At 44.9% G+C, this 17938-nt stretch overlaps 1 long non-coding RNA gene across 1 annotated transcript; it reads right to left on the reverse strand.

Annotated features, from left to right (window-relative positions):
* Positions 1–4495: 4495 nt before the first annotated feature.
* Positions 4496–16892, reverse strand: LOC131821917 (uncharacterized). The gene is made up of 3 exons (XR_009350018.1): positions 12681–16892; positions 10108–10185; positions 4496–6604 (listed from the first exon to the last, which is right to left on the reverse strand). It is a non-coding gene; the product is annotated as an uncharacterized LOC131821917 (long non-coding RNA).
* Positions 16893–17938: the final 1046 nt, after the last annotated feature.

Below are 17938 nucleotides of genomic sequence, written 5' to 3' on the forward strand. Positions count from 1 at the left end.
AACAAATGAGACCTAATATAGTTCATTGTTGTGATAAGGGCTCCTTAGAGTTTCAGGATATTAACCTTTTGGTATATATGTTTTAAATTCTTTCCTAGCTAGTGTTTGTCTTTTGTATATTTCTTAATAGCTACTATACAGAAGTTTAAAATTTTGTAGATAATTAAATATGCCAATCTTTCCCTTTTATATGTTTAAAGTCTTTCCTCAAAGAAATTTATCTTAGGGAAATATTGACAAGTTCAGAAGATACATGTTGATGATAACAAAATCACAATCGGGGGCACCTGGGTGGCTCAGTTGGTAAAGCGTCTGCCTTTTGCTCAGGTCATGATCCTGAGGTCCCCACATCAGGTTCCCTGCTCAGGGGGATGTCTGCTTGTCCCTTTCCCTCTGCAGATCCCCCTGCTCATGCTCTCTCTCTCTCTCTCAAATAAATAAATAAATAAACTCTTTAAATAAATAGGGGAGCCTAGGTGGCTCAGTCAGTTAAGCATCTGCCTTTGGCTTACGTCATGGTCCCAGGGACCTGGGATGAAGTCCTGCATCAGGCTCCCTGCTCAGCGGGGAGTCTGCTTCTCCTTTCTCTCTATCCCTCCCCCCATTCATGCTCTCTCTCATGTTCTCTCTTTAACTAAAATCTATTTTTTTAAAGATTTTATTTATCTATTTGCCAGAGAGAGGAGGCACAGCAAGAGAGGGAACACAAGCAGGGGGAGTGGGAGAGAGAGAAGCAGGCTCCCCACTGAGCAAGGAGCCCAATGCGGGACTTGATCCCAGGACCCCAGGATCATGACCTGAGCCAAAGGCGGATGCTTAACAACTGAGCTACCCAGGCATGGGTGGGACCAAAACAGCTACAATTGTACAGACTTGCTAACTTCTAGTTCTACAGGTCAGAAGTCCAACATAGATCTCACAGGGCTAAAATCAAGGTGTCAGAAGAGCTATGCTCCTTTCTAGAGACAAGTCTGGGGAGAATCCATTTGTCTTTTTTAGCCATTGGAGGCCATCTGCTGCTACAGTCTGAGTGTCTGTGCCTGGCCCCTCCCCAAAGTTTGCCTACTGAAATCCTCACTCTCAGATAGGATGGTTGTAGGAGGCGGGGCCTTGGGATAGTGAGGAGGTCACGAGGGTGGAGCCCTCATAAATGGAGTAAGTGTCTTATAAAAGAGACACCCCCCCCCCAGGGAGGAGCACCTGGCTGGCTCAGGAGGTGGAGCATGCGAATCTTATCTTGGGCTTGTAAATTCAAGCCCCATGTTGGGTACAGAGATTACTTAGAAATATAAAAATAGGGGCACCTGGGTGGCTCAGTGGGTTAAGCCTCTGCCCTCGGCTCAGGTCATGATCTCAGGGTCCTGGGACTGAGCCCCGAGTCGGGCTCTCTGCTCAGCAGGGAGCCTGCTTCCCCCTCTCTCTCTGTCTGTCTCTCTGCCTACTTGTGATCTCTGTCAAATAAATAAATAAAATCTTAAAAAAGAAAATAGGCCTCAGAGAGCTCTCCAATCCTTTTCACCAAGTGAGGACATAGTGTGAAAGCACTTAAGATCTTAAAAAAAAAAAAAAAAAAAGGCAGTGGGCAGAAACCTGGGTGACTCAGTGGGTTAAGCATCTGCCTTGGGGTCAAGTCATGATGCCGGGGTCCTGGGATTGAGCCCCACATTGGGCTCTGTGCTTGGCAAGGAGTCTGCTTCTCCCTCTACCTCCCATTTCTCCTGCTTGTGCACTCTCTCTATAAATAAATAAAATCTAAAAAAAGAAAAAGTAAGCACTGGCTCTGAACCAGGAGGAAGGACCTCACCCAACCATGCTGGCATCTTAATCTTGAACCTTCCAGCATCCAGAACTGTAAGAAGTTGTTTAGAAACTACCCAATCTGGGGTATTTATTACAGCAGCCTGAATAGACTAAGACACCTGCTCGTCCCAGCTTTCCACTCCCTTTCTCCATCTTCAAAACTAGCAACAGCAGGTTGCATCCTCATATCACAGCTCTGCCCCACTCTTCTGCCCCCCCTTCCATTTTTAAGAGCTCATGTGGTTAGACTGGAACCACCTGGACAATCAGGGATCACTTCCCCATCTCTCTTAATCCCATCTGCAAAATCCCTTTTGCCAACGTCAGGTAAAAATTCACAGGTCCCAAAGATTAGGACATGGACATCTTGGGGAGGGCTCATTATTTTGCTTAAGCTGGAGAAATACAATTTAAAAAAAAAATGAAATAGTCTCCAAACCCAGAAATCATCCCCATAATGATAGTAGAGAAAGAGAAAACTTTTATTATTGAATAAGCATTAAACCAGAAAGTGATGTGCATCACAGGTGAGCTACTAAGAGACTGCAAAGACAGAAAGAAATCTCACCCTTTGAAACATCCAGACAGGGGCGCCTGGGTAGCTCAGTGGGTGAAGGCCCCTGCCTTCAGCTCAGGTCATGATCCCAGAATCCTGGGATCGAGCCCCGCATCGGGCTCTCTGCTCAGCAGGGAGCCTGCTTCTCTCTCTCTCTGCCTGCCTCTCTGCCTGCTTGTGATCTCTGTCAAATAAATAAATAAAAATCTTAAAAGAAAAAAAAAGAAACAGCCAGGCAGATACAACCTACTACATGCACGTTCTGAAGATACATATATATTAAGGAAGAGGGCCTGACAGTGCCATTTGTCACACATAGATAACCCTAACTTTACTTTGTAATCTGCGTAAATATCTGTTAGCTAATTGGCTTTATGGAGCTAAGAAATCCAACTTTCCAGGGGTGCCTGGCTAGCTTATTGGGTGAGCATGTGACTCTTTATGTTGGGGTTGAGTTCAAGCCCACACTGGGCATAGAGATTATTTATAAAATAAAATCTTAAGGGACGCCTGGGTGGCTCAGTTGGTTAAGCAGCTGCCTTCGGCTCAGGTCATGATCCCAGCGTCCTGGGATAGAGTCCCATATCGGGCTCCTTGCTCGGCAGGGAGCCTGCTTCTCCGTCTGACTCTGCCTTCCACTCTGTCTGCCTGTGCTCGCTCTCGCTCGCTCTGACAAATAAATAAAATCTTTTAAAAAAATAGGGCGCCTGGGTGGCTCAGTGGGTTAAGCCGCTGCCTTCGGCTCAGGTCATGATCTCAGGGTCCTGGGATCGAGTCCCGCATCGGGCTCTCTGCTCAGCAGGGAGCCTGCTTCCCTTCCTCTCTCTCTACCTGCCTCTCCATCTACTTGTGATCTCTCTCTGTCAAATAAATAAATAAAATCTTTAAAAAAAAAAAATCTTTTAAAAAAATAAAAAAATAAATTAAATAAATAAATAAATAAATAAATAAAATCTTAAAAAAAAAAAAAAAAACAGGGACGCCTAAGTGGCTCAGTCAGCTAAGCATTCGACTCTTAATTTCGGCTCAGGTCATGATCTCAGGGTTGTGGGGCAAGGCTTGTGATGGGCTCCATGCTGGGCATGGAAACTACTTAAGATTCTCTCTCCCCCTCTCCCTCACCCCCCAAAACAACCACAAAGAAAAACATAAAAACCAATAAACAAAAACCAAATTCTCATACCTTTATGACAGGAAGTAGTTTTGCAACTCGGAGCAAGGTGCCAACCAAAGTTAGGCTCCTACCCTCCCACAGAAGCTGGGACATAGCTATCTCTAAATACTTTTTTTAAAGATTTTTTATTTTTTTATTTGACAGAGACCACAAGTAGGCATAGAGGCAGGCTCCCTGCTGAGCAGAGAGCCCGATGTGGGGCTTGATGTGGGTTACACTGAGCCACACAGGCACCCCTCTAAATATTTTTTTAAAGATACATTTATTTATTTGAGAGAGAGGGGAAGAGAAAGTGCGCTTGCACACACAAGAGCAGGGGCAGGAGGGGCAGAGGGAGAGGGAGAGAAGCCAACTCCCCGCTGAGCACAGAGCCCATCTTGGGGTTTAATCTCATGACCCTGAACAGAAACCAAGAGTCAGACACTTAACTGACTGAGCCTCCCAGGCGCCCCAGGGATGCCATCTCTCTAGAAGTTCACATCAAAGAGATATTCCCAGGTCCTTGAGAAAGACACTCCTGAGTTCCAAAGCTGACAAAAGGTCTATGTAGTCTTCAAAAAGATTTACATACATTTCAAAGAGATGAGGAAGTGCTTAAAATTACAAGTTTCTAAGGTAAATGCTTTGAGAAAAGAAAAGGGAGGGAGATATCATGACTTATTTTTTTTTTAAGATGTTATTTATTTATCAGAGAGAGAGAGGGTGAGAGAGCGAGCACAGGCAGACAGAATGGCAGGCAGAGGCAGAGGGAGAAGCAGGCTCCCTGCAGAGCAAGGAGCCCGATGTAGGACTCGATCCCAGGACACTGGGATCATGACCTGAGCCGAAGGCCGCTGCTTAACCAACTGAGCCACCCAGGCGTCCCTATCATGACTTATTTTTAACGGGAAAATTAAACCCCTTACTTTATTTTTTTTTTAAGATTTTATTTATTTCTTTGACACACAGATCACAAGTAGGCAGAGAGGCAGGCAGAGACAGAATGGGAACCAGGCTCCCCGGTGAGCAGAGAGCCCAACGCAGGACTCGATCCTAGGACCCTGAGATCATGACCTAAGCTGAAGGCAGACGCTTAACCCACTGAGCCACTCAGGTGCCCCTAAACCCCTTATTTTAACTGTTTATTTGTCCTTATAATCTCCTCCCTGTGTTAATATAAAATAATCGCGGTGAAAATGTTTTAATCATCACCATTTTTTTCCTTTCTCTGGAGAAGATGAAACCATCTAAATCAAGCAAATGCATAGAAAAACACAAAGCAAAGCAATCCTCAAAAGTGCGATAGAAGGACGCCTGGGTGGCTCAGTCCATTAAGCGTCTACGTTTGGCTCAGGTCAAGCTGCCAGAGGCCTGGGATGGAGTCTGCATCAGGCTCCCTGCTCAGTGAGGAGTTTGCTTTTCCCTCTCCCTCTGTCCCTCCCCCTGCTTGTGCTCCTGCTCCCTCTCTCTCTCAAAGAAATAAATACACTATTTAAAAATTTTTTTTTCCGGGGCGCCTGGTTGGCTCAGTGGGTTAAGCCGCTGCCTTCGGCTCAGGTCATGGTGCCAGGGTCCTGGGATCGAGTCCCGCATCGGGCTCTCTGCTCGGCAGGGAGCCTGCTTCCCTCTCTCTCTCTCTCTCTGCCTGCCTCTCCATCTACTTGTGATTTCTCTCTGTCAAATAAATAAATAAAATCTTTAAAAAAAAATTTTTTTTTCCTTTTAAGGCCAATAAATTTTCACCGAGGTCCATCAATGACATAAGCAACATCATTATCACATAATTTAGGCCTTTCAGTAAATGTTCGATCTTTCCAAATAATTTTTTTCAAGATTTGAAATACAAAGATTCCCATGCCCATCATCTAGTATCAAAGTCTTATTACTTTTTAAAAGGTTTATTTTAGAGAGACACAGAGAGAGAAAGAGAGAGGGAGAGAGGTGGGGAGGGGCAGAGGGAGAGAATCTTCAAGCAGATCCCCTACTGAGCGTGGAGTCTGATGTGGGGCTGGATCCTACATCCCATAAGACCATGACCTGAGCAGAAACCAAGAGTCAGATGCTTAACTGACTGAGCCACCCAGGGACCCCTTGAGTCCTATGATGAGGCAGCAGTTCAAGATATGGACAGAACCTCTGGTGTTTACTGTATGTGTGTAATGTCTTAAGTCTTGAGGATACACCGCTCCTATGGGGTCATTTTTCACATTAGTCTAAATCAGTGCTTATATTCTTGAACAGTCAACTGACCAGACATAGCAGGCATTCATTTTGTTTATCCATCTATACTGGGACCAGAGAGAACTTACCTCCCAAGGTTAATCTCGTGATATCAGATCTGACTTCCGCAGTTTCGATTTCTAGTGTTTGTTAATTCATTGTTTTTGCTTTTTTATTTTCTACATCAACCCTCCGATCAAACCAGTCAACAAAAGATACCTGTGTTAAATTGAGAGATTGAGGACACAGAGGCACAGTAACGACTTCGAGTTTGTTATAGTTAAAAATTACTAATAAAGATGGTCCCTCCTGCACTGTGCCAATAATCAGAATGTTGGATTTGGAAACCCAGATCATGCCCATACCAAGAGCCTGATGTAGAGCTATCCGGAATACGTGGTTGTGGGAACCATTACTTGGAGTGCAGAAAGAAAGAGTAGTGTACCAACACTTTTTTTCTTAGTAATTGTGATTCTTTTTTTTTTTTAAGTAATTGTGATTCTTTCAAGTAATGGTAATAACCACTTCCAGGAGGGGGACATCAATGTAGCCTATGAGAACAGTAATCAATTTTCTAGACTATCTCTTTTCATTAAAGTTCACTATCAATATCCATTATTCTAGAAAGGTCCTTTGTAGGAACCACAGTGCAGTCTTCCTTGGGTGCTGACTTCCTGTGGTGAAAGCTAAGTTTCTCCTTTACTTTGCTGACCATGTGGGTGATCAGCAGCACTTGACAGTGTACCTTTCAGCTAGGTGACAGCCTGTCTTTCTTCCGGAATACAGTTACATAGACGAAGTTTCCCAACTGTTAGAGGGGTTAGACTTCTTGAGGCAGGTCCTTCCAGGTCCTATGACCTTAAGTCTCCAGGTTTCTAAGAAAGAGAGAAGCCCTTTAAAATACTGAACATGAGGGAGAGTCAAATCAAAACCACACTGAGATACCACCTTACACCAATCGGAATGGCCAGAATTAGCAAGACAGGAAACAACGTGTGTTGGAGGGGATGTGGAGAAAGGGGAACCCTCTTCCACTGTTGGTGGGAATGCAAGTTGGTGCAGCCACTTTGGAAAACAGTGTGGAGATTCCTCAAGAAATTAAAAATAGAGCTTCCCTATGACCCTTCCATTGCACTACTGGCTATTCACCTCAAAGATACAGATGTAATGAAAAGAAGGGCCATCTGTACCCCAATGTACATAGCAGCAACGGCCACAGTCACCAAGCTGTGGAAAGAACCAAGATGCCCTTCGATGGGCAAATGGATAAGGAAGATGTGGTCCATATATACAATGGAGTATTATGCCTCCTTCAGAAAGGATGAACACCCAACTTTTGTATCAACATGGACGGGACTGGAGGGGATTATGCTGAGTGAAATAAGTCAAGCAGAGAGAATCAATTATGGTTTTGCTTATTTGTGGAGCATGAGGAATAACATGGAGGACATGGGGAGATGGAGAGGAGAAGGGAGTGGGGGGATATCAGTGGGGGAGACAAACCATGAGAGACTGTGGACTCTGAGAAACAAACTGAGGGTTTGGAGGGGAGGAGGGTGGGAGGTGGGGTGAGCCTGGTGGTGGGTACTAAGGAGGGCCTGTACTGCATGGAGTGCTGGGTGTGGTGCATAAACAATGTATCTTGGAACACTGAAAAAAAATTTAAAAATAAATAAAATACTGAACACGAATATGAGAAACTTCAGTTAAATAAGGCACAGGAGCTGGCCTCAGACCCAAATTCATAGAACTGCCAAACTAAGTTCAAAGGGAGAGAGTGCGTGCTTGCTTACAGGGGTCACTTTAAATTTTAATAAGCCTCTAGGTCACTTTAGCCTGGTAGACTGCTGAATCTTAGCCAAGGAGTTTGATTCATTTGCTCTGCATATCCAGAGGACTGAGGCTTACAGGAACCTGCCAACATTGGCATAATTCCTAGACAACAGAAGAAATAAAATGATTTCCTTTGTCCTAGTCAGTATGCTCCAGTATACCAAAAGTGGGCACTGTGTGCATCAAACAAGCCCTACAGCACTGTCTGAACACCAGCTTTTGAAATGGGAAAATTTTCAGGCCCTCTAAATGTCATATATATCATAACGAGACAAATCTCTTACCTTCTGCAAGCATTGGCTAGTTTTATGAAATCCAACTTCCTCCAGGACCCGGGTAAAACTGGTTAGGGAGATGCTCTGGGGCACACCTTGGGAGTGGCCTGTACAGAATTCTACTGATAAATAGTGCATCTCTTTAATATATTTTGAATAATTCCATCTTTTTGGTAGGCATAGTTAAGAGTCAAGTGTTGGGGCGCCTGGGCGGCTCAGTTGGTTAGGCGTCCGCCTTCAGCTCAGGTCATGATCCTTGGGGTGGGGAGTCCCCCCCTCCCCTGCTGGGATCAAGTCCCGCATCGGGCTCCCTGCTCAGTGGGGAGTCTGCTTCTCCCTCTGTCTCTCCCCCTGCTTGTGCTCTCTCTCGCTGGCTCTGTCTCTCTCAAATAAATAAATAAATAAAATCTTTTTTTTAAAAAAAGAGTAAAATACCTTTAAAATGTCCTTCTATTCAGATGGTTTTGTTGATGAAACAACACTAACTGGGGCATAAAAAATAGTGTCAGATAGGGGCGCCTGGGTAGCTCAGTGGGTTAAGCCGCTGCCTTTGGCTCAGGTCATGATCTCAGGATCCTGGGATCGAGTCCTGCATTGGGCTCTCTGCTCGGCAGGTAGCCTGCTTCCTCCTCTCTCTCTGCCTGCCTCTCTGCCTACTTGTGATCTCTCTCTCTGTCAAATAAATAAATAAAATCTTTAAAAAAAAATAGTGTCAGATAATTCCCATAGCCCGGTCAAATTTGGCTTCTGTTTCAGTCCCTTGGTCCATTTCCTTTGGTGAAGCACCTTATTTATTTATTTTCCAGTTTTTTTTTTTAACAACAAAAGTTTCTTACTGTAGGGAGAAGAGGGAGTCTAAACTTGGAGTTACCATGTGTCCACAGTCCCACTGCAGCTGTAGTCGGCAGAACAAAGTCTAGGGGCTGAGCATTTTGCTGTAAAGCCCCTAATGAATCAGCTACCAGTTTTCCAGGAGATATTCTGTCCATGAACAATCTTTTTAGCTTTTTTTCCTTTTTTTTTTAAAGATTTTATTTATTTGACAGACAGAGATCACAAGTAGGCAGAGAGGCAGGCAGAGAGAGAGAGAGGAAGTGAAGCAGGCTCCCCACCAAGCAGAGAGCCTGATGCGGGGATCATGACCTAAGTCGAAGGCAGAGGCTTCAACCCACTGAGCCACCCAGGTGCCCCTCTTTTTAGCTTAATAAAGGAAAAAATCCTCCAGTGTTTTGTAAGTTGTGCTGTTGCACGACCAGCACCCAAACAGATATTAACTAGCAGTTGATTTTATATGCTGCTTTGAAGTCCAGAACTAAGAACTACAGCTGTAGGAACTAGTATGAACCGTCTGCATGCACGGGTTGAATTCCAGACAAAACGTGAGCCTCCAAGGTCGGTCGGTAAGTCGTCATAGCACAGGAGGCCTGACGTTGGCCACCTCCAGGCAGAGCACATTAGCTGTGGGTAAATACTATGACATCTGCATTCTGAACAAGAACATCATATAAATGAGGTCAGAGTTTTCAATATTTGGAATCCCCAACACTGGGAGAGAGGGTATTATCAATTTCTGTTGTCCAAACCCTCCTTAGATTCCAGAAACCAAACCAGAAGGTCGGGAGGATTGTCATGCATTTGCTTCGCCAGAGAAAACTGTCACTCCCTGTCTGCAATATCGCACTGGTCTCAAAACAAAACTGTCTTAAGTTTTTTTTTAGTCAGTGGTTTGATCTGCAGAATGGGTTGATTCCCTAGCTTGTCACTGTCTGTAGTCGCGACAACAGACGCCCTCAATCTTCTACCTCGGGCTAGTGATACTTCAATTTGTCTAGTGAGGCCTTATGCCCCTTATAAAGCAAAAAAGTATAACCAAGCCAAAGCATCAATCAGTATTACATTGCTCTCCGGTTTCTGGGGCTGCCAGCAAACCATCTACATTTTGAAAATTACAGATCCCTCTAGTGGAACAAATTTCTCCAAGTTTTCCTGTAAATGATTAGAAAAAGCAACAGGGGAGTCAAAAACCCCTGAGGAATTCTTTGTCCTAAATACCGGACTCCTTCCTAAGCAATGGCAAACAAGGTTTTGGATTCTGATGCTGCTGGAACAGGAAGGAGGAGGGAGGGACATGAGGGACATGAGGCAGGGCTGGCGACAGGAGATGCTCTTATGAAACTGGGCTCCCTAGGAGCAGGTGGGGTGTTAGGACTCTGGAGTGGGGAGGCCAGGACATAGCATGTAACCGTCAGAAGCAAGGTGGGCATAATTACCACAGAGCGCAGGAAGGTCGGATGTCACCAAGCCTGACCCACAGGTGTCTAAGGAGATGACTCCCAAAACATGGCGTCCTAGGGGCAAGATAGCACAGACAACAAGGGTATTGCTTTATATACAATGAAGATTAGATAAGCAGCCGTCTAAGGTGGCTATAGTTGGCTGTATCCCCCTCAAAATTCCTATGTTGAAACTTAATCCCCAATGAGAGGGAATTTGGAGGTGGGGCCTTAGGGAGGTGATGAGGTCATGAAGGAGGCGCCCTCATGACTGGGGTTAATGCCCTTATGGAAGAAGCCCCAGAGAGCTCCCTCACCCCTCCTGTCATGTGAAGTTACAGTGAAGAGACGCCTTGGCTGTCTATGAACCAGGAAGCGGGTTCCCAGCAGATACGGAATCTGCCATCACCTTGGTCGTGGATTTCCCGGCCTCCAGAACCATGAGGGATACATGTTTAGGTTATAAGCCCCCCAGTCTCCGATGTCTTGCTCCAGCAGCCCAAACAGACGAAGACAGCAGTCAACTGCCCCAATGGAAAAGTCACAACCCTTTTCCTACTGTAATAGGAAAGGCAGGCACTATGGAAGCCCCTGAAACCCTACCCCCTCGACAAAAAAATCCTCTAGTGACCAAGATAGTAAATAAAAAACGTCACATCCCCCGACAGGGGCGCCGGGGATGGCAAAAATTAGCGTCACCCTCAGAAAATTAGATGATGCAATAGTCACGGTCCCCTACCGTATCCCCATTTAATTAGTCTGGCTCCTGCCCAGTAATAGTCCCAATTACATTTACTGGGCTGGATGTGGTATCTTTACTGGAGCAGATTAACACAGCCTCTGGCAGGTGGCAGGTGGCTACAGATTTGGGAAAATAAATTTTTTCATGCCCATCTGGAAGAAAAATCAAAAACACTTTCCATTCTCATGGAACAGACACCAATACGGATTTACAATCTCACCCCAGGGCTATGTTTTTTCTCCTGTTCTCTCGCCTATTACAGCACCAAGGGACCTAAACCATCTGGCTATTTCATAGATCATCATATGGGTCCATAATATTGATGGTATGTTAATCAAATCTGAGGAGTGAAAAGCAGAAGTACCCTGGGTGGTCCAGGACATATGCGCTCTGGAGAGGCCAAGATAAACCTTACGAACATGCACTGATGAGCCCCACGAGTGAGGGCTTTAGCAATCTGGGGTCTGGGAAAGGCCAAGACATTTGCTCCAAAGTGATTTTCGAGCTTTGAAACTCCTCCACCCTCTAAGGAAGGGTGTAAAAGTGGATCTCTTCAGGTCTGGAAGCAACATGTTCCCAGACTGGGAATACCGCACTGGTCCGTTTATTGGATGAACTAGAAGGCTACTAGTTCTGAATTAGGCCCAGTGCAAGAATGGGCTCTGGGGCCAGTTCAAGCTGTAGTAAATGCAAATCTGCCACTTGGGTCAGATGATCCAGAAAGTTCCATAATACTAGAGGTATCTATGGGTTTGTTTGTTTGTTTTTATATATGTAGTTTTGGTTTGGGTTGGGTTTTTTCGGGTTTTTTTTTATTTATTTTTTTTGTTTTTGTTTTTGTTTTTTTGTAATCTCCACACCCAACATGGGACTTGAACTCAAAAGTCACATGCTCTTTCAACTGAGCCAGCCAGGCACCCCAAAATGTATCTGTGGTTAAATTAAAAAAAAAAGTGCTGGGGCACCTGGGTAGCAGTCAGTTGGGCGACTGACTCTTGGTTTCAGCTTGGGTCATGATCTCAGCTCAGGGTCATAGGATCCAGCCCCGGATTGGGCTCCACGCTCAGCACAGAATCTGCTTGGGATTCCTTCTTCCTCGCCCTCTGCCCCTCCCTCTGCTTGCATGTGCTTGTTCACACTCTCTCCCTCTCTAAGAAAAAAAAAAAAAAAAGTGCTGATAAGGGGCGCCTGGGTGGCTCAGTGGGTTAAAGCCTCTGCCTTCGGCTCAGGTCATGATCCTGGAGTCCTGGGATCCAGCCCCGCATCAGGCTCTCTGCTGAGCAGGGAGCCTGCTTCCTCCTCTCTCTCTGCCTGCCTCTCTGCCTACTTGTGATCTCTGTCAAATAAGTAAATAAAATCTTTAAAAAAAAAAAGTGCTGATAAGCTCAAAATGGAGCAGTATAGTGCAGACCCTTAGGGTTCTGGAGCAAGACCATGCCAGTTCTCTGGAAGCGGAGAACTATCATTTGAAAACGAGCTCCTGACATGCTATGGGCTGTGGAAGAGATTTGAGCATTGACCTTGGGACATCAAGTGACATCGTATTCCCAGAACGGGCCATCATGAGCTGGGTTCTGTCAGAGCTACCCAGTCATAAGGCTGCACAGGCCCAGCAGCAACCCATTGTAAGATAAAAAGTGGTACCTGCAGCAGGATGAGGCCCTGGCGGGCCCAGGGGGCACAAGCAAGCTGCGGGAACAGGTGTTCCAGACACACGAGTGGGTGACTTACCACCCCTGCTACATCTCCAACTCACAGCTATGGGCACACGGAAGACAACCGTGTGCACCACTCGTGACAAGCTGCCATGAAAGGAAAGAGCTCCCACCTGGCTCGTGGATGGGTCGGCTGTGCAGCTGCTTCCCTCTGGCCACACTCAGGGATTTCTAGAAAAGACACGGGGAGGGCTTTTGGTGGCACACTTGGTCATCCATCCTCTCTGTGTGGAAGAAGTGTCCTGGCGTTATGACACATACTGGTTCATGGCCACAGCGGATCTGGTTGGCTGGTCAGGGGTTTGGAACGGAAAGATGAGAAGACTGGGGTCAAGGACGTCTAAGAAAGAGGCACATGGGTGGACTTAGGGGAATGGCACAACACGAAGAGTTTTGTCTTTTCACATCGACACCCACCAGAGAGCAGCAGCAGCACTAAATGGCCAAGACGACAGGACGAACTGGCCGGCTGATGTGACGGAGGCTACGCACGGGTCTGGCAGCATGGCCTTCCTCTTCCCAAGATGTATTGACATATTGCTGTGGTCAGGTATCTGACCTTCCAGCAACACAGACCAGAGATAAATCCCCAATATGACACCATCCCCTGAGGACAGCAACCACGGACTTGGCGTCAAAATGATTTTATCTTGACCTCTTCCCTTTGGAAAGGTCAGTAGTTCATTCTGGCAGAGGCTGACACACATGCCAAGTATGGACTTGCCTTAGCTGCCCACAAGGAAGGCCGCAGCCGGCACCACTACCTACGGGTTCACAGAGTATCTGATTATCAACAGATATGAAATTCCTAGTCCCAAACTCACAGTTCAGCATGTCACTCCTCCCCCGCAGGGAGGAAAGTGAGTGAAGGACATAAAGAAGTGTTACTTTAATAAATGTCCCCCTACCCGAAACCTGGGGAATAAAGAATAAGGAGCCCCCCTTGTCTCGGGGTGGGTTCTCCAGAAGCAAATGTTGAGATGAGAATTCACGCACATGGAATTTTCTTGATTGATTATTTCTTTTAGAGAGAAAGAGCACAGGGGCGAGGGCCAGAGAGGGCCAGAGAGAATCTCCAGCAGACTTCCCACTGAGCAGAACCCAACATGGGGCTCAATTTCACAACCCTGAGATCATGACCTGAGCCAAAGTGACACACTGACACAACTAAGTCACCCAGGCACCCCCATATCCATGCAACGAACTTTAAGAAGTGTTCCCCAGAGAACCCGACAAGAGAACGGAGGAAGCGTAACAGGAAACAGGAAAAAGCTAACCAAGTGCATAATTTCTGGCAAGATCCCTGTGGAGGATTGCTTCAGTATGATCCACGTGGGGGACTCTGAGCATAAATTTTGACTCAAAAGTTTGTCTCTACTTAAGCCAGAGGAACCAAACTTTCATGCTCCCACATCGGTCAATCATTGGGAAAAGACCACGCATGGCTTGCAGGTGAGGAGGAACAGGCTTTTGTGAGGGGGAACGTCAACTCAGGCAACACCAGCTCTCCACACGTGCGAGCAAAGCAGCTCCATGAAACACCCCCCACAGACATTTCCACAAATAATGTTAGATTATTTATCTGGGCATCCCTTCGCCCAGTCAAGAGGACACGTAAAATTTACCATCACAGGTACTTTGTGGTTTGGAGGAATTGGCACCTTTCTTCTAAGTTTTCAAATTTAGGAGTGCCAAGTTGTTCCTGATACTCCTCTTTAATTCTTTCTGCATCTGCAGGATCTATAGTCTGGTTCCTGATATTGGTATTTATGTCTTCTCTTTTTATCTTTGTCAACCTTGCTAGAGCTTTATCAATTTTATTATTTTAGAAGAATCACTTTTTTAAAAAAGATTTTATTTATTTATTTGAGAGAAAGAGAGAGAGCATGAGAGGGGAGAAGGCCAGAGGGAGAAGCAGACTCCCCAGGGAGTTGGGAGCCCGATGCAGGACTCGATCCTGGGACTCCAGGATCATGACCTGAGCCGAAGGCAGTCATCTAACCAACTGAGCCACCCAGGCGCCCAGAACAATCACTTATTGTTTCACTTTCTCTATTGTTTTCCTGTTTACAATTTCAGTGATTTTTTTTTTTTTAAGAGAGAACTAGCAGGGAGAGGGGAGAGGGGGAAGAGAGAATCTTAAGCAGGCTCCATTCGCAGCACGGAACCCGCTGCAGGGCTTGATCTCACCACCAAAATCAAGAGTCAGATGCTTCATCAACTGAGCCACCCAGGCACCCCTCAATTTGGGGGATTTCTGCCCTCATTTTTATTATCTCCTTCCTTCTGCTTTGGTTTCATTTTGCTTTTTGTTTTCTAGTTGCTTCAAGAGAGAAACTTAAGTTATTGATTTGAGAACTTTCCTCTTTTCTAGTTTTAAAAATTTCTCTTTCATGGGATTGGAGAATGGTTTCATTTTGGAAAAGAATTTTGTTATTAACTCAAAATGGTAAAAGTGAGTTACTATAGGACTCTGGGTGTATATACCCAGGAGAACTGGACACATATGGTTACAAAAGAACCTGCACAGGACCAGTCCCAGAACCCTTATTCACAACAACCAATAGAATTGTGAACTACTCCACTGTCCCTCAGTTGTTGAATGGGTGAACAAACAACACAGTATTACTTGATTAATAAAAGGAATGAAGTACTGGGACGCCTGGGTGGCTCAGACAGTTAAGCAGCTGCCCTCGGCTCAGATCATGATCCCAGGGCCCTGGGATCGAGTCCCACATCTGGCTCCTTGCTCAGTGGGGAGCCCGCGTCTCCCTCTGCCTACAGCTTCCCCCACTTGTGTGCTCTGGCTCTCTGACAAATAAATAAATAAAATCTTTGGGGGAAATTAAAAGGAATCAAGTACTGATAGATGCCACAACATGGATGAACCTCGAAAACATGTTAAGTGAAACAAGCCGGTCACAAAAAGCCACATATTGTAAGATTACATTTACATGTGAGAAGAATACGCAAATCCACAGAAACAGAAAGTAGATTAGTTATTTCTAGGACCGAGAGGCAGAGAGGAACATGGGGAATGGGAAGTAACTGCAAACAGTTACAGGGTTTCTTCTTGGGGTGATGAAAATAAATTCGTGGTGGTGGAGGCACAACTCTGTGAATGTACTAAAAACCACTGAGTTGCATACTTTAAAAGGGTAAATTACATATCAACTAAGCTACTATATAAAAAAAATTTCCCTTCCAGCAATGCCTTCAATGAGTCCCACGTATGTTGTACTGTTATTCAATTCTATATATTTTAAAATTTTCCTTTGAAATTTTCTCTTTGATCCATGGATTACTTAATAGTGCTAAAGTTTTCTTTCCAAATGTTTTGATTTCCCTGTTGCATTTCTATTACCGATTCCTAGTTTGGTTCCAGTTAGAGAGCACATCTGGGTGTGGTAGGCTGAATAATGGCTCCCCACCAAGATGTCCAACTCTTGATCCTCAGAACCTGTGAATGTTATGTTACATGGAGAAGCGTTAAGGCTGAAGAGGGAATTAAAGTTCCTAATCAGTTTATGTAGGATAGGGAGATCATTCTATATCACCCACATAGGCCCAGTCAAACCACGCATTTTTAAGGACTCTTAAAAATAGAAGATGGGGGGGGGTAGCACCCGGGTGGCTCAGTGGGTTAAGCCTCTGCCTTTGGCTCAGGTCATGATCTCAGGGTCCTGGGACCAAGCCCTGCATTGGGCTCTCTGCTCAGCAGGGAACATGCTTCCCCCTCTCTTTACCTGCCTCTCTGCGTACTTGTGATCTCTGTCAAATAAATAAATAAGATCTTTTAAAAAAATAGAAGGTGGGAGCAGAACAGGTCAGAGAGATGAAACATGACGAAGACTCAACCTGCCATTTCTGACTTTGAAGTTGGAGGAAAGGGGATAAAACAAAAACTCGGTAGCCTCTAGAAGCTGGGAATATCCCCCAGTCTACAGCATGCAGGTGACGTGGACATTAAATTCATAACCTACAAGGAAATGAAATCTACCAACAACCCAAATGAGAAAGGAAATGGATCCTCCTGGTTGTTTCATTAGTTTGTCCAGTTTTACAACTGTTTATGGTGGGAAAGCAGGTTTCATACCAATTACTCCATCACTACCAGACGTGGAAGTTGCTTGGTTCACTCTTCTGTGCGCTATACTTTGGTATTTTTCATGTTTTTAAAAAGTTAAAGGAAGGGGCGCCTGGGTGGCTCAGTGGATTAAGCCGCTGCCTTCGGCTCAGGTCATGATCTCAGTGTCCTGGGATCGAGCCCCGCATCGGGCTCTTTGCTCAGCGGGAGCCTGCTTCTCTCTCTCTCTCTCTCTCTGCCTGACTCTCTGCCGACTTGTGATCTCTCTGTCAAATAAATAAATAAAATATTTAAAAAAAAAATAAAAAATAAAAAAAAATAAAAAAATAAAAAGTTAAAGGAAGATTACTACCACACACAGGTAGCATCACCAAGGGCTTACCCCTCAAAAATAAAGGTTCAGGTCATAACACCAAGTGACTACCATCATTAACTGAGGTAAAAGGGAATATAAAATGGATCTTTTAGGAAGAACATTGTAAATATCAGTATGATCTTGTGACCAGTTACCAAAGCAAGTGTTGTGGATCCCACTTGAATTATGTCCCCTGCTCTATCATACTTGTTTCCTTCCAATAATATAGAGTATCTGGAGACCGGGCGCCTGGCTGGGGCAGTCACTAGAGCATAGATCTCGGGGTTGTGAGTTTGAGCTCCATGTTGGGTGTCGAGATTACTTAAAAATAAAATTAAAAAAAAAAAAAAAAAAGAATGGAGACACCTGGGTGGCTCAGTCCATTAAACATCTGCCTTCAGCTCAGGTCAAGGTCCCAGGGTCCTGGGATCTAGTCTCAAATTGGACTCCTTGCTCAGAGGGAAGCCTGCTTCTCTTTCCTCTGCCCCTCTCTGCTGCTCATGCTCTCTCTCTCTCAAATAGATAAATAAAATCTTCAAAAAGTAATTTTAAAAAAAGAACGTTTGGAGATAAATTTAACATTTTTAGCCCATATATTGGAGAATATGAAGATAAGTTCCCAGAGACTTTGCAACTGGGGAGCTTTATTAATTATTCATGAAACTCTAGAGTATCTTTCTTTGTGGAGGCCATGAAGCAATACATTTGGGTATACGTGCGAAATAAAGTGTGTTAGGCAGACACATTTTTTGAAAGAATATGAGAAAAGTGTATTCATTCATTCTACACATATCTGTTGAACTCCTACTGTGCTAGGCACTCACTTAGGCTTTTGGGAAACAATAAACAAAACCGGCAAAGTTCCCTGATCTCATGGAGATTATACTCTAACAGAAGAAGACAAAAAATAAACAATGGATATGGTAAGA

Source organism: Mustela lutreola, chromosome X, assembly GCF_030435805.1.
Source record: "Mustela lutreola isolate mMusLut2 chromosome X, mMusLut2.pri, whole genome shotgun sequence".
Classification (NCBI taxonomy): domain Eukaryota; kingdom Metazoa; phylum Chordata; class Mammalia; order Carnivora; family Mustelidae; genus Mustela; species Mustela lutreola.